Source organism: Hevea brasiliensis, chromosome 15 (assembly GCF_030052815.1).
Source record: "Hevea brasiliensis isolate MT/VB/25A 57/8 chromosome 15, ASM3005281v1, whole genome shotgun sequence".
NCBI classification, from domain to species: domain Eukaryota; kingdom Viridiplantae; phylum Streptophyta; class Magnoliopsida; order Malpighiales; family Euphorbiaceae; genus Hevea; species Hevea brasiliensis.
The window spans coordinates 41,119,975-41,137,774 of record NC_079507.1 but is presented as its reverse complement, the minus strand read 5'-3'; the positions used below and the strand labels follow the sequence as shown (position 1 = coordinate 41,137,774).

At 38.4% G+C, this 17,800-nt stretch overlaps 1 non-coding gene across 1 annotated transcript; it reads left to right on the top strand.

The window, feature by feature from the left end:
• Positions 1-71: 71 nt before the first annotated feature.
• Positions 72-178, top strand: LOC131174228 (small nucleolar RNA R71). The gene has a single exon (XR_009144476.1). It is a non-coding gene; the product is annotated as a small nucleolar RNA R71 (small nucleolar RNA).
• Positions 179-17,800: the final 17,622 nt, after the last annotated feature.

Sequence of the window (17,800 nt, the reverse complement as noted above, 5' to 3'; positions counted from 1 at the left end):
CTGAATCAACTGTGCTCCTTGTGGAGGGTAGTAACCCATTATAGAAATTTTGCACTAATAGCCAATCTTCTATGCCATGGTGTGGACATTCCCTCTATAGGTCTTTATATCTTTCCCATGCGTCATAGAGTGATTCTCCTTCCTTTTGTCTGAAGGTGTTGAGCTCAAACCTTAGTTTTGCAGTATTTGCCGATGGAAAATACCTTGCTAGAAAAAGCTTGAGAGAGGTTCTCCCAAGTGGTGAACGTTCCAGCCGGTTGAGAAAGTAACCACTTCCTTGCTCTGTCTCGAAGGGAGAATGGGAATGCTCTGAGTCTTATTGCTTGATCAGACACTCCATTCATCTTGAATGTGTCACATAAGGCAAGAAAGTCAGAACACCCTCCCAGAACCACTCAGACATCCCATCGTCTGACTGACCGGTGTCGGTCCGGACAGCTAGAACGTCTGGAAAAATAATTAAACTAAAGTCAGGAACCCTAATTAACTCAAATATTAATAAGAAAAATTTAGTAAAAATTTTAGAAATAAAATACAATCAAGTAAAACGAGCCGGTGCCCAAGCGATGGGTAACCGGAGGGAAGTTGCGGTTCTCGCAACGAGGAGCCCTAGACCCGGGGAAAAAATTATAAAATAATTTTTGAGACTCCAAAGAAGGGTTATTGAGGTTCCTATGGCATTAGAATGCCAAGAAAATACCTAGAAAAAATTTTCAATCGGTACAGACAATTTTGACCCGTTAAGCCAAACGGAGGGCATTTTGGTCATTTCGCCTTCCGAAGTGATTTTTGGCCGACTTGTCCAGTTGAGTAAATAATTAATATAACATAAAATATGAAGAAACATTGCTAGAAATTAAATTGAAAATGAGTAGTGGAGGAAAGAAAAGAAAAATGCAATAAAATGCAATTTATGACATCAATGTGATGTCATTTGTAATTTCCAACCAATCACACTTAAGCACCCATTTAACCAACAAATAAAAGAGATAAATAAGACTAAATAAAGACCAAAAGAAGACCAAAAACGTGAGCAGCCATGCCTTCCCCATTTCAGCCGTTTCCCTCTTCCCTCTCCCTCCACCATTTTTATCAAGCTTTGAACTTGATTTTCTCTTCATCCACTCACTAAAACCCATAAGTCCCTTCATTAAAAATTAATCCCACATCTTAAACAAACTCTTGGCAGCCAACAAGAGGAAGGAAATTGAGGTTTAGAGGCTTGGAAAAATCTGCCACACAAGGTTAGTGCAACTATAACTTAAAAACTCATTATTTTCATGGTTTAGGACTTGAAACTTAGTGAGAATTGTGATTTAAATGAACAAAAACCTAAGTGTATGAGCTCTTGAATTTTGGCTGCCCTAGCTATGGAATAGGAGGAGTGTTTTTATGAGCTTGAAGTGATCTAGAATTATATTAGAAGTTGATAAACACAAGAATAATGGATTAAAAGTTAACAAAGGTAAGTTGTGTAAAACATGAACTTGAATTAGGGTTTTGTGAGCAAAATGTAAACTTGGTTTAGGAAATTGTTAGGGCACATTTTAATGGTCAATTAGTGACCATTTTAGATATGTTGACCATAAATGGGACTGAAAAATGCTATGGCAAAGTGAGGTGAAATCTGCCCTATGGACAGCAGCATAGGGACTGAAATTTCAGTCCCTTTGCACTGCTATAACAGGCTGTGCTTGTCCAATTGATGTTTGGCCAATTGGACATGAAACTAGGCTTATAATGGCACATTTTTGCTGAAGAAACCATGCCCAAAAGACCAAAGAACTCAGCCACAATCCGGAACCCTGAAACTGCCTCTGCAGAATTTGACCAAATGAACAGTAACTGTTCATTTGGCCATAAGTCACTGTAGATTTGGTCAATTGGTCTGAAATTTTTACAGCAACAAGTTAAGACATAGACAAACAACTTTCATGAAGGAACCTACCCCAAATTATGGCCAGAACCCATTCAACCAAGTGACTCAAGTCACTGTTCATGCACTGTAGATATGGTAAAATTCTGCAGACTGCATATCCGGACAGCCTGGGTTTTTGAGCCATATCTGGAGCTACAAAACTCCAAATGGAGTGATTCAAAAAAGAAAATTCAACTAGACAAAATAAGGAACAACTTTCATGTTTTACATTTTCTCAAATTCCAACAGTAACAGTGTCCAATGGAACAGTGAAGTTGACTCACCAAAACTGAAAAATCTGTTTGTGTTGAGTTACACTTTGGAATGGCAAAAACACTTAATGCCAACAAGTTTTAAACACCAAATGTGGTATGTTGGGAGTGCCAAAGTTGATGTACACATTTTTATTCTAAAAGTCAACATTTTTGTTGACCAATGATGAATAGTAACACCAAAAAGTTGAAATTCACAAATTGACGAATTTAAGAGTTTCAAATGCCCTAGTATACCTAACAAGATTGGTTTGGATAGTTTGGCATGCCAATAGGGTTCGATTAGCAAGATCGCACATGGCAAAAATGCAGTGCAGTGATTTCATGGCTTTTAGCCATTCGACTTTGCATTGAGACTTGGCCTTGTGCACGATATTATTCTGACTTGTTAGTCGCTGTTACATTACCTGCCGAGATGCATATGTGACCGATGGTGTGGCGGCCCGAGGTACTAGGTACCCGGTGCGGTTACCCGTTATCCATCCGATGCGTCTAGTGTAGGTTACTTGGGGCAACCAAATGAATAAAAGTGAACAAAGTTAATGAATTAATGAATATACCAAAATCAAACAAAGAAAGCATACACTTTGCATACACATTTATTTTCTTGCCAATTTCTTCTATTATATTATTGCACCACTAAGCATTATTGCTTAGCGCGTTGCTTTGCCACGCGTAGGTACTGAGATTCCGACCATGAGCCCAGTAGACCACGGTCGGGTGAGTCCATCCGATTACGCTCGATGTCCGTGTCACCTCACTACCTACGATTGCATCGGTAGGGCACTAGGTGTCATTTTGTCATTTTGATATTTTGTAGCAGATTTGTATTTTCTCATATGTACTTGAACTCATGTAATATATTTTGATGTTTATGTAAATAATGAAAGTTATGACCATGAATGCAAGATTTGAGCATGTATTTATTGCTTGTATATGAGAAATGGATGTGGAGAAATGAAAAGGTTGTTTAAACCTGAAACTGAAAAATAGTTCAAATGTTGATATTGAGTTTTGTGATGATATTTAAGTTGAGAATGAATGAATTTTGTTATTGGAAGTGTTTTTAACAGTTCAAGAACAGTTTTCTCCATTTTTAGCCAGGTACTCATGGATTTTCTTTAAAATTTTCGGAACCTTAAATGAATGATACTTTTGATGAATGGTTTAAATAAATTGTATTTCATACATTATATGCAAAAGAATTGTCTAAATTAATTGAGGAATATTAGAGTGTGCCGGTACACCAGGTGGCATTACTTACTGGGTATCTTGTACGGGTAAGGGGTGTCACATTTAGTGGTATCAGAGCACGGTTTAGGCGTTTCTGGGCCTAGATTGAGTCCATACCATGCATTGCATTTGTAAGAGTCGAGGTGACACTAACGCAGATCTGTTTGTCTTTGTTAAATAGGATATGGACCCTTCATCGCAGAGGGCAGTCGAGGAGGAAGTGGAGAGTCATGCTCCACATGCGGCGGTGAGGCCCTGGGGCATGAGAGAATCTGCTCACTTGACTCAAGCGAGCACTGCTCAGCCTCCACAGGCCATGTTCCAACAAATGGCCGACTTCTTTAGACAGATGGCTGGGGTAATGCCAGCACCACCACCACCACCAGCTCCACAGCAGAAATCACACCTGGAAAGGTTAAGGAAGTTTGGAGCTGTGGACTTCTATGGCAAGAGAGAAGATGACTGCATTGCGGTAGAATTGGTTGAGCAGGCAGGCGAGTCTTAAAACAACTCCACTGCACCCCAGAGCAGAACTTAGAAGTTGCTATATCCTTGTTACAAGACGATGCCTACGGGTGGTGGGACACTGTGTCCAGTGAAGTGCAGCCCGAAGCTGTAACTTGGGACTTCTTCCTCTCTAAGTTCAAGAAGAAATATGTGGGTACTGTATACCTGGAAGAGAGAAGAAGGGAATTCATTAACTCGAGGCAGATGGTTGTCGGGGCCGAGTATGAGAAGGAGTTTGTTCGGTTAAGCCGCTATGGAAGGGAAATAGTCCCTAACGAAGCTGAAAGGTGCAAGAGATTTGAAGAGGGACTGAATGGCAATATCAAGATACAGCTCACTGCCTTGGGAATCACAGAATTTAGCAAGCTAGTGGAAGCTGCAATAAGGGTTGAAAAAGTGAGAATCAATGAGCGGACTGGAAGGAGAGACAACGAAGAGGGGACCAGTCGTCTAGTTCCACCCTGGATTTGGGAAGAAGTTTAAGGGTCCTCCCGCACGAGTTCGAGTCGACCACAGTGGTCGTGGTCACCTCAGGCCCAGTTACGATTCACCCCTAGGAGAGGTCACCCACACCATCGGTGATGCTCTCTAGGGATGGGGTTCAGGGGACCAGCCCCAGCATCTTCTGCGTGTCCACACTGTCAGAAATGGCACAAGGGGGAATGTTGGAGAGTGACTGGTGCTTGCTTGAGATGTGGGTTGACAGAACATCAACTGAGGAACTGCCCACGCAGAACTACTACACCGCCCGACACAAGTAGACAGACTGCACTCCCGCACCACCAAGGGGTAGAAGGTCCGTAAATCCGGCGGTGGGACCATCACGAGGTTCGCATCGAGCGTGAGAGACCGGATAACGTGCCACCGCGAAATTATGCCTTGAGCTCGGGAGGAACAAGATGCCGGACGTCATCGAGTGCGTTCTCCTCTACAATACTCCTGTGCATGCATTGGTGGATCCAGATCCACTCATTCTTACATTTGCATCAACCTACCCGTAGAAAGGGGATATTGGTAGGGAGAGTGACCAAGACATTACGGTCACTAATCCATTGGGCCTGATGTGGTAGTGAACAAAATATACAAGGGTTGCCCATTGAGGATTCAGGGGTATGAATTCTTGGCAGACCTAATTGAGTTGCCCTTCCATGAGTTTGACGTGATATTGGGAATGGATTGGTTGTCACGTCATCAGGCAATAGTTGATTGCAAATTGAAGAGAATTTCTCTAAAAATTTCAGAGGGTAATGAGATCACAGTTGTGGGGGAAAGGACAGATTTCCTGTCCAATGTCATCTCAGCCACAGTTACAAGAAGAATGATGAGAAAAGGCTGTGAAGCCTACCTAGCACATGTGGTGGATACTAGGCAGGCTAAGCCAAACTTGAGTGACATACCCACAGTAAAAGACTTCCCAGATGTGTTTCCTGAAGAATTGCCTGGTTTGCCACCAGAAAGGGAAGTCGAGTTTGCTATTGAGGTAATGCAAGATCTGACACCCATTTCCATTGCTCCTTATAGGATGGCACCCACTGAATTGAGTGAGTTGAAAACTCAATTGCAAGAGTTGCTGGATAAGGGGTTCATACGCCCCAGTGTGTCACCATGGGGAGCTCGGTCTTGTTTGTGAAAAAGAAGGATGGGACTTTGAGACTATGCATCGATTCTGGCGATTGAATAAAGTGACCGTGAAGAACAAATATCCGTTGCCTAGAATTGATGATCTGTTTGATCGGTTGAAGGGAAGCAGGAGTATTTTCTAAGATTGATCTCGCATCGGTATCATCGATTGAGGGTGAAGGATGTAGATGTGCCCAAGACTGCATTCAGAACCCGATACGGGCATTATGAGTTTCTAGTGATGCCCTTTGGCCTAACAAATGCACCAGCAGCATTCATGGACCTTATGAACCGTATCTTTCATCCACACTTAGATCGGTTCGTAGTGGTCTTTCTTGATGATATTTTGGTGTATTCCAAGACCGAGGAAGAACATGATGAGCATTTGAGGATTGTTCGCAAACCACGAGAGAAAAGGAGTCTGTATGCTAAGTTGTCCAAGTGTGACTTTTGGTGAGTGAAATTGCATTCCTTGGACACATAGTGTCGATTGATGGGATTAGGTGGATCCCAAGAAAATAGAAGCGATGATGGAATGGAAGCCTCCCGTAAATACAAGCGAGGTCGAAGCTTCTTGGGGCTAGTGGGTATTACGTAAGATTTGTGAAGGATTTTCCCTAATAGCCGCTCAAATGACCAAGTTGTTACACAAAAATGTCGATTTGTTGGAATGACAAGTGTCGCACCAGTTTGAGAAATTGAAGGCTATGTTGACAGAGGCACCAGTGTTAACACAGCCAGTGTCCGGAAAGGACTTTGTGGTCTATAGTGATGCCTCACATAATGGGCTAGGGTGTGTATTGATGCAAGAGGGGAAGGTGGTCGCCTATGCTTCCAGGCAGTTAAGGCCACATGAACAGAACTACCCTACCCATGATCTAGAGCTTGCAGCAATTATCTTTGCACTGAAGATATGGAGGCACTACTTGTATGGGGAAAAGTGCTACATTTACACAGACCACAAGAGCCTGAAATATTTGCCAACCTAGAAGGAGCTCAACCTTAGACAGAGGCGATGGATTGAGTTCCTAAAGGATTATGATTGTGTAATTGACTACCATCCTGGGAAGGCAAATGTAGTTGCGGATGCTTTGAGCAGAAAATCCATGACAGCTTTGAGATCATTGAATACCCGTCTAACTTTGATCCGAGATGGAGCTATCTTGGCTGAGTTGCAAGTGAGGCCAAACTCATACAGATGTTAGATGGGCAGAAGGTAGATGAGAAGTTAATGGCTATTATGAGCAAGGTCTCAGAGGGAAAAGCAACTGATTATGTGATGAAAGCAGATGGGTGTCTGTATTATAAAGGAAGACTATGTGTACCAGATAATGGGGAATTGAAAGCCAGTATTCTAAAAGAGGCACACACCAGTGTATATGCTATGCACCCAGGAAGTACAAAGATGTATCATGATCCAAGCTTGATTGGTGGCCTGGTATGAAGAGGGACATAGCTGACTATGTGACTAAATGCTTAACATGTCAGCAAGTCAAGGCAGAACATCAAGTTCCATCAGGGTTGCTACAGCCTATACGCATACCTGAATGGAAATGGAATCGGGTCACCATGGATTTTATAAGTGGTCTACCTCTCACCCGGAAGAGACATGATGCAGTATGGGTGATAGTTGATAGATTGACAAAGTCAGCACACTTTCTGCCAGTTAGGACTGACTACTCACTGGAGAAGTTAGCAGAATTGTATATCAGTGAGATAGTTAGACTGCATGGAATTCCACTTTCCATCATATCTGACCGAGACCCAAGGTTTACATCGAGATTCTGGAAGAAGTTGCATGAGTCCTTGGGTACACAACTCCATTTCAGCACAGCTTTCCATCCTCAGACGGATGGGCAATCAGAAAGAGTAATCCAGGTAAACAATTGAAACCCATGAAATTGATACAAATATTGAATTGAAATGATAACAATAATGTGAAATACTTGTCAGGTCCTTGAGGATATGCTGAGGAGTTGTGTCATTGAGTTTGAGGTAAGTTGGGATAGATACCTCCCACTGGCAGAATTTGCATACAACAATAGCTACCAAGCTAGCATTCAAATGGCCCCATATGAAGCACTGTATGGGAGAAAATGTAGAACTCCAGTGTGCTGGACTGAATTGGGCGAAGACAAGCGGTAGGGCTGGACACAGTGAAAGCAGTGAGGAGAAGGTGAAATCAATCAAAGCCAACTTAAAGATTGCCTCAGACAGACAGAAATCTTATGCCGACCTGAAGAGAAAAGAAATAGAATATGTGGTTGGCGACAAAGTGTTCCTCAAGGTGTCACCATGGAAGAAGGTATTGAGGTTTGGAAGGAAAGGTAAGTTAATCCCTAGGTTCATTGGCCCATATGAAGTCATTGAACGTGTGGGTCCAGTGGCCTATAGGCTAGCTTTACCACCAGAGCTGGACAAGATCCACAATGTGTTCCACGTGTCTATGCTCGTAAGATATCGCTCGGATCCTTCGCATGTCATCTCCGGAGAAGAAATTGAAATACAATGGATTTGACATATGAAGAGGAACCTCTACGGATCCTGGCTCGGGAAGTAAAAGAATTGAGGAACAAGCAAATTCCATTGGTGAAAGTGCTTTGGAGGCACCACAACACCGAGGAGGCAACTTGGGAAAGTGAAGAGTCGATGAGGCAACAGTTCCCTCAACTGTTTGCATCAGGTAAATTTCGATGACGAAATTTAAATTAGAGGGGAAGAGTTGTAACACCCTCCCGGTAACCACTCCGTACATCCTCTTATTCCTGATCGTGTCGGTCCCCACTAGAACATCCGAAAAATAATTAAACTAAAGTCAGGAACCTAATTAACTCAAATATTAATAAGAAAAATTTAGTAAAAATTTTAGAAATAAAATACAATCAAGTAAAACGAGTAGGTGCCCAAGCGATGGGTAATCGGAGGGAAGTTCAGTTCTGCAACGAGGAGCCCTAGACAGGGAAAATTATAAAATAATTTTTGAGACTCCAGAGAAGGGTTATTGAGGTTCCTATGGCATTAGAATGCCAAGAAAATACCTAGAAAAATTTTTCAATCGGTACAGACAATTTTGACCCGTTAAGCCAAACGGAGGGCATTTTGGTCATTTCGCCTTCCAAAGTGATTTTTGGCCGACTTGTCCAGTTGAGTAAATAATTAATATAACATAAAATATGAAGAAACATTGCTAGAAATTAAATTGAAAATGAGTAGTGGAGGAAAGAAAAGAAAAATGCAATAAAATGCAATTTATGACATCAATGTGATGTCATTTGTAATTTCCAACCAATCACACTTAAGCACCCATTTAACCAACAAATAAAAGAGATAAATAAGACTAAATAAAGACCAAAAGAAGACCAAAAACGTGAGCAGCCATGCCTTCCCCATTTCAGCCGTTTCCCTCTTCCCTCTCCCTCCACCATTTTTATCAAGCTTTGAACTTGATTTTCTCTTCATCCACTCACTAAAACCCATAAGTCCCTTCATTAAAAATTAATCCCACATCTTAAACAAACTCTTGGCAGCCAACAAGAGGAAGGAAATTGAGGTTTAGAGGCTTGGAAAAATCTGCCACACAAGGTTAGTGCAACTATAACTTAAAAACTCATTATTTTCATGGTTTAGGACTTGAAACTTAGTGAGAATTGTGATTTAAATGACCAAAAACCTAAGTGTATGAGCTCTTGAATTTTGGCTTCCCTAGCTATGGAATAGGAGGGAGTGTTTTTATGAGCTTGAAGTGATCTAGAATTATATTAGAAGTTGATAAACACAAGAATAATGGATTAAAAGTTAACAAAGGTAAGTTGTGTAAAACATGAACTTGAATTAGGGTTTTGTGAGCAAAATGTAAACTTGGTTTAGGAAATTGTTAGGGCACATTTTAATGGTCAATTAGTGACCATTTTAGATATGTTGACCATAAATGGGACTGAAAAATGCTATGGCAAAGTGAGGTGAAATCTGCCCTATGGACAGCAGCATAGGGACTGAAATTTCAGTCCCTTTGCACTGCCATAACTTGGGCTGTGCTTGTCCAATTGATGTTTGGCCAATTGGACATGAAACTAGGCTTATAATGGCACATTTTTGCTGAAGAAACCATGCCCAAAAGACCAAAGAAAAAGGGTCAAAACTCAGCCACAATCCGGAACCCTGAAACTGCCTCTGCAGAATTTGACCAAATGAACAGTAACTGTTCATTTGGCCATAAGTCACTGTAGATTTGGTCAATTGGTCTGAAATTTTTACAGCAACAAGTTAAGACATAGACAAACAACTTTCATGAAGGAACCTACCCCAAATTATGGCCAGAACCCATTCAACCAAGTGACTCAAGTCACTGTTCATGCACTGTAGATATGGTAAAATTCTGCAGACTGCATATCCGGACAGCCTGGGTTTTTGAGCCATATCTGGAGCTACAAAACTCCAAATGGAGTGATTCAAAAAAGAAAATTCAACTAGACAAAATAAGGAACAACTTTCATGTTTTACATTTTCTCAAATTCCAACAGTAACAGTGTCCAATGGAACAGTGAAGTTGACTCACCAAAACTGAAAAATCTGTTTGTGTTGAGTTACACTTTGGAATGGCAAAAACACTTAATGCCAACAAGTTTTAAACACCAAATGTGGTATGTTGGGAGTGCCAAAGTTGATGTACACATTTTTATTCTAAAAGTCAACATTTTTGTTGACCAATGATGAATAGTAACACCAAAAAAGTTGAAATTCACAAATTGACGAATTTAAGAGTTTCAAATGCCCTAGTATACCTAACAAGATTGGTTTGGATAGTTTGGCATGCCAATAGGGTTCAGATTAGCGATCGCACATGGCAAAAATGCCATTCTGTGATTTCATGGCTTTTAGCCATTCTGACTTTGCATTGAGACTTGGCCTTGTGCATGATATTATTTACAGCTTGTTAGCTGTTCTGTTGCACACCGGGAGATGCATATGTGACCGATGGTGTGACGGCCCGAGGTACTAGGTACCCGATGCGGTTACGTTATCCGATCCGATCGTCTAGTGTAGGTTACTTGGGGCAACCAAATGAATAAAAGTAAACAAAGTTAATGAATTAATGAATATACCAAAATCAAACAAAGAAAGCATACACTTTGCATACACATTTATTTTCTTGTCAATTTCTTCTATTATATTATTGCACCACTAAGCATTATTGCTTAGCGCGTTGCTTTTGCCACGCGTAGGTACTGGAGATTCCGACCGTGAGCCCAGTAGACCACAGATCGGGTGAGTCCATCCGATCGCTCGCTGTCCGTGTCACCTCACTACCTGCAGTGCATCGGTAGGGCACTAGGTGTCATTTTGTCATTTTGATATTTTGTAGCAGATTTGTATTTTCTCATATGTACTTGAACTCATGTAATATATTTTGATGTTTATATAAATAATGAAAGTTATGACTATGAATGCAAGATTTGAGCATGTATTTATTGCTTGTATATGAGAAATGGATGTTGAGAAATGAAAAGGTTGTTGAAACCTGAAACTGAAAAATTGTTCAAATCTTGATATTGAGTTTTGTGATGATATTGAAGTTGAGAATGAATGAATTTGTTTATTGGAAGTGTTTTTAACAGTTCAAGAACGTTTTCTCCATTTTTAGCCAGACTACCGGATTTTCTTTAAAATTTTCGGAACCTTAAATGAATGATACTTTTGATGAATGGTTTAAATAAATTGTATTTCATAAATTATATGCAAAAGCATTGTCTAAATTAATTGAGGAATATTAGAGTGTGCCGGTACACCAGGTGGCATTACTTACTCGGGTATACTGTACACGGGTAAGGGGTGTCACAAAAGCACTGGAGGTGATAGTGTGGGTCTTCTGTTGGTGAACCTGCAAACTGGGTTTGTTGAATCATTTGGAGCTATGCTGGCTTTAATTCAAAGTTGCTGGCTTTAATTCAAAGTTATTGGCTTCCACTGTGGGTCTAGTGACACTGGACTGAAATCCTTGAACAGATGGAGCTCCGTAATCTCTCAAGAGTCTTGGTTTATCATTATCATCGGCCATGGTTGGAATTTCAGGATCTCCTTGACCGTGCTCTTGATGTTTCCTTTCTCTCCTGATGGCTTTCGGAGTTCTGTCTATCTCACAGTCCAAAATTGCTTCTAGCTTTGTTCTGGTCATATACGAGATCGGGAACCTGAAAGAAAAGAAGAAAAATACAACTAGTAAAATAAAATAAAATAATAAATATAACAGCCTAAATCAGCTAAATTGCCTATCGCTTGATATTACTAAAGCCAAAATCCCTGGCAACGGCACCAAAAACTTGTTTCGCTATTTTGTAACCACCGCAAGTGCACGGATCGCTAACAAGTAATAAAGTGATGAATAGAGTATCGTTCTCACAAGGAATTTGTTTAGCAAGTACCAATCTACACAATAATTTTCACTGTCTAGGCTATCGAATAATTAGGAAATAAAGTTTGTAAATTTTAGACACTAGAATGGTAAACTTAAAATGAAATGATCTATTTGAAACAATTATGGAATTAGGATTTCACACTTGAATCTTACTAGGGATGTTATCTAGTTTATTTACTGGATTGAGGGTCGTTTTCCTTGATGGAAATCAGTCCTAAGCTATCCTAAATCCTCTCTCAAGGCATCTAGGGTGTATTCTAATTAACTTAAACCCTACTTTCGTGGTGATTAAATTAATTAAAATCCTTTAAGATTTTTGACCAATTTTGAAGTTCCACAGAGGTATCAGCCTATGTCTAGGTCAGAGTTCCTAGGTTCAAGATCTTGATTTTCTAATGTTAATCTTCACCTTTCAGTCCTTTAATTAACATCTACAATCATGGCTAAGTGGGTACCAGCACATAGCATGCATTAAGATCACAAGAAATTAAATCAAGAAACGAATCTCAAATCCAATAAATAAATCTTAGTGTTCATCCATAATAATAATTACAAGAGCTACTCTCCCAAATCCAGAATAAGAAAACTACTCACTCATGGTGAGTTCAGCAAACATCATGACAAAAGGTAAAAAACAGTAAATAGAAAATTTTGCAGAAGAAACAAAATAATGAAGATCTGTCTAGGGAGATGAAACGAAGGAACCGAAGAGAGTTTGCAACTTTGATCTTGTGGAGCTTCAGCTGGAAAACTTCTTTTGGTCTTAATGTAGAGCTTGATAGCAATAGTCCCGACGACCGTCCACACTTTTTCCTAATGTTTTCTTTTATGTTCATATTGTTTGCTCTAGGGTTAGGTCATTTTTAGTCCAAAAGGCTTTGGGAGTCTCCTTTTAATCAGAAAACAGGAGGGGAATTCGAGTTATAAAACTGGCTGCAGCATAGTACATGGCCCGTGTGTCACTACACGGGTCCCGTAATGTAGGGCCGTGTAACTTGCTAGAGGAGAATCGTGTAATCTTGTTTTGGCACAGAAAGTTACACGGATCTGTGCCAAGTACACAAACCTGGTTACATGGGTCGTGTACTATTGTTCCCATAAGGTTCTTCAAGCTTGCACCTGGCAGAGACTTATACGGGTCCCTGCAGATTACACGGGTCTACTTACATGACCCATGTACTTGTGTTTCTCATCGATTCTCTTGGCTTTCTTCTGGCAGAGAGTTACACGGGTCTGGGGCTTGGTTTACACGACCCGTGTACTTTGTATCAGCAGCAATTCTCTGTCTCTTGACTCCTTTAAGCTTTTCTTTGCACTCCTATACTTCTGGGGCATCACCCAAATACTTGAAATGATGCAGAAAATATGGAATTAAGGGCTTTACAATAGAAATTACTAAAACTAATGAAATCAACTATTATGCATGAAAAAACTTACCTAAATGCTATGAAATAGTATGCAAATGCGCTTAAAAACATCTATACAATTCAAGTGTATCATTTAGCAAATCATTTTGGTTAATTCCATATCATATAGTAAGTTATTTCATGAACCTTTCATTAGGTCTAGAATTGGTGTCTTAAATTCACTTAGTAATTTGGTCAAGATGTAGCCACTGTTTGGCCACACTTCCTTCATAGAAGTTGTTCCTCTATGTCTTATCCTTGTTTTACTTTTTGAATCATGTCCTTTGGAGTTTTAGAACTCAAGTTATGGTCAAATTACCAAAACTGGTTCATTGACCTTTTCTGGTTCCAGAACCAGGCAGATTTTGGAATAAAAAATTTTCTAGTCATTTAGGCATGCTACAGTCATTTTTAGGTCTAATTTCCTTCATATGAGTTGTTACCCTATGTCTTAGGGTCACTCCGGTTCAAAAATCACAATTTTTCAGGTTATGTAGGGTGAGTTATGGCCAATTAACTGACCTAGACTCTTGAACCCTATACCTTAAGGATTTCATGTTCAGGTCAGTGTCTTTGATTCTCATTTTAGGGTTCTTACACTCAAAATTTGAGGAAGGTTCCTAAATCAAAGTTGGATTCCTATTTCTAAGGTTTCCATAACAGTTTAGATCATCCCAATTTGAGTTTCCTAGTGGGAGATATGATATAAAAACTGTTCTGAGGTCAAATGGCTATTTAGTTAAATTTTAGGATTTGAGATACTGACTTGTCCTAATAATTTGGTCAAGTTTCATTACTTTCTAGGTTTTGGTCAAAACACCAAAATTGTAGTTCTAGGTCTTATAGAAATTTTGGCTTGGTTTCACTTAATTTTCAGTTTTTTGGAATGAGTTATGGCATTTTTTTTCCAAAACTGATTGGGTAGGTCAAAGTCCAAAATTTCAGGTCAATTTTGGCTCTGGTCAGAATTGTTAACCTAAAGTTTTCTAGCAAATTGGTTGGGTTAAAGGCAGAATTGGGCCCTGTGTTCTTCATGAAAATTGTGCTCCTATGTCTACCCTTTCCAATGGTTCAAGAATTAGGTCATTCTGATCTTCCTAGAGTGAGTTATGGCCATTTGAACATTTACTGTTCATATGGTCATTTTTCCAGGTCCAGCAAGTGGTTACCCGGATTCAAGTCAATTTAGGCCATGTTAGGTTCAGTTTATAGGCAGGGTATCCACATGAAAAATATGTCATTATGTCTTAGATTTAATGTCTAATTGGCCTCACACCAATTGGAGCAATGTGGCTCTACTTATGGTCACATAACCTTGCTAGACTCATATGTCTAGAATCCTGAATAGAAATTCAACACTTCCAATCTTAATTCCACCTAACTACCAAACTTCAATCACATTCATTGCACTTTAAATAGTTAATAGATGGTCTCAAAAATGTCAATTTGGCATCAATTCATAAAACCCCCAAACTTTGGGTCAAAACCCTAACTTCAATTTCTCAACTCATGCATAACACATGTAAATAAACATGCTACTCATATCTAGTTGTTAATCAACACTAGTAAATACGATTATGTTCATCAATTCATCAAACTCCCATCACTCCCATGGCTGATGAAATTTAGGGTTCCATTTACTCATGGTATTCTTTTAAATTTTATGAAATTTTAACTTAGTTTAACGTGCTAACAACACTTAAAGAAAGAAGAGAGCTTATATAGTTCACTAACCTCACTTGTGACCAACTTGGACTTGCTAGAACTTCAATTTTTCTTCAATTCTTGGCTACCTAAGGCTTCCTCAAGGTGTAGGATTAATTTTTAGTGAAGGGACTTAGGGGTTTTGTGGTAGGATTTGCTAGAAAATTAAGTAAGAAGAAGAGAAAAATGGTGGAAGCTCTCATCAATGGTGGTTCGGCCAACAAGGTTCCAAGGAAGAAGATGGTCACTTTTAATTAATGTAATTTGTCTCTTGTATTTATATTTATCTTATGTAATTGTATTAAGTTTTTAATGAGGTCATTTTTTCATCATGCCTAAGTCATGCTTAGGTCATTATAAGGTAAGGCTTATATCATAATTAACATTATATTTTTATTTCTTTCTTTTCTTTCTTTCCCTTTTCCATAATAAAATTCATGATTTTAATTTATTTTTAATATTTTATTCTCTCTCATTTTGATTGACATTTAGGTCAAGATTCAAAACTAAGGGTGAAATGACCAAATTGCCCTTCGTTGTGTTCATCGAATTATAATTGTCTGTACCGATTGGCTTAAATTTTCTTGTATTTTCTTGGCATTTCTTTGACATTTTTATTGTCATTTAAACCTCATAAATCTTTCAATTAAGTCCCAAATATTTATCTCATAGGGTTCCCCACGAGTTTGGGGTTGGCAACTGTCTTCACAGTCGTTTCCTATTAGGGTCACCCTTCATTGAGACCTCGGCTCCTTTAACCTATTGGCATTTCATTTCTTTTATTTTTCCTTAGTTTTACTTAGTCTTTATTCAATCAATTTATGTCTCCTCACTCTAGTTTAAGTGTAGATCCAAACATTCTGGCTGTCCGAATAGACGTTAGTTATCAAAATAGTATAATGTATGGATTACCTAAAGTGAGGGCGTTACACAACCTGTGTAACCCGTTTAAATAAATGGGTTATTAACGTGTCATATGACATGACACAATACGTTTAACTTGTTTCAATAAGTGGGTAATTATAAATCTTACATGACACGACACATTTAACCCATTAGACACGTTTAACCTATTTAACATGTTAAGACACATTAAAAAAATATCAAAATTACATCACCTAAATATTCAAAAATAATTCAAATATCCAAACATCCAATTATTTAAAGATCAACTAAAAATCATTCAAATGTTTAAACATCAACCAAGCATCAACCAAATATCCAAACATTATTCAAATGACAAAGTTAATTAAAATTACACAATTACAATAAATATTAAGCTCCCAACACTATTGTCTTTCGTAAGATAATAGTTGATGACGTTGGAGCATTGAATTGATGATGAATCTTCTTTACTAATATCTAATTGCATTATATCCTCAGTAAGATTATTCAATCTTGCTTCAGATGCTTCTGTCAATAATGCATAGATATAATTATTTACAATGATTAAGTATATTAGCATAATATAAAAAATATAGTATGAAGCAAAATAAATTAATTTATTATCAGTTTCTCCAAATATCCAATCTCTTGTGTAGATAAGAGCCTCAACTGTCTCAGGTTTAAGTGAGATGCGGTATTGATAAAGAACTCGACCACCTGTACTAAAAGCAGATTCGGAGGCAATTGTTGATATAGGGATACTCAAAATATCACGAGCCATGGAAGCAAGCTCTGGTTATCGAAATTGATTTCCTTTCTAATATTGTAAAATATCCAATTCTTTTGTCCTTCCAATTTCCATGAACTTGCTTTCCTCCTCCTATTCAAATCTAAAATAAGTTTATTTCTGCAACAAATTTAAATATTTCCTACTTATAAAACTGCAAAATGATATTATTTTTGATAAAATTTTCTATACTCAGCAAATATCACTTAACCCATGCATGATTCAAAATGCCCAAAGATATATAACCATGAAATGCTAATTAATCAACCAAAATTAGCAAAAAAGAAAAGCCAATTGATATGTTCATTTAATCCATTCATGATTCAACAAAAAAGATATGCTCATTTAATCCATCCCAACAAAAAGAAAATCACTTAACCCATTCATGATTCAACAAGTAAAAGGTATATAGACGTGAAAAAAAAAAACCAAAATCAATAAGCCATGAAACATAATAAACAGTCATGAAAAATTAGAAAATAATCAACAATATAGGATAACTTGTCTATTGAACAATAGAGGAGCAACCTATCGAATAATAGAGGATCTGTTAGAGAACTATTCAAATCTACTCTGTGCTGAGAGGCTAAAGAGAAGAAACCCCAAAATAACAAATAAAAATAAAAGATATCTACTAGAGTAGGCCAAAGGGATGAAGAATTAGCAAGGAAAGAACGAAAATGAAAGACTTCTAGAGAGCAATGAGAGTGTATGGCAGTAAAGATATGAGAGATGAATAAGATGTATATTTTTAGGTTTTGCTTTAATGCGTTAGTGTTTAAAACAATTTAGTTTAGTTATAAAAATAAAATAGGTCATTACAGGTTTAAATAGGTCAAAATAATATAGGTTAACATATTAACCCAATTAAATAAATGAGTAATTACGTGTTTAATTGGGTTAGATGGGCCAATCCAATTAAACCTACAATTTTAATGTGTCATAAATAGATTGACTTATTTATGACCCAAACCCATTTATACCAAACCCAAACTGGTATAACTATGTGTCGTGTCATGTCATATAAATGGGTCATGTCAAAAATTGCTAGGCCTA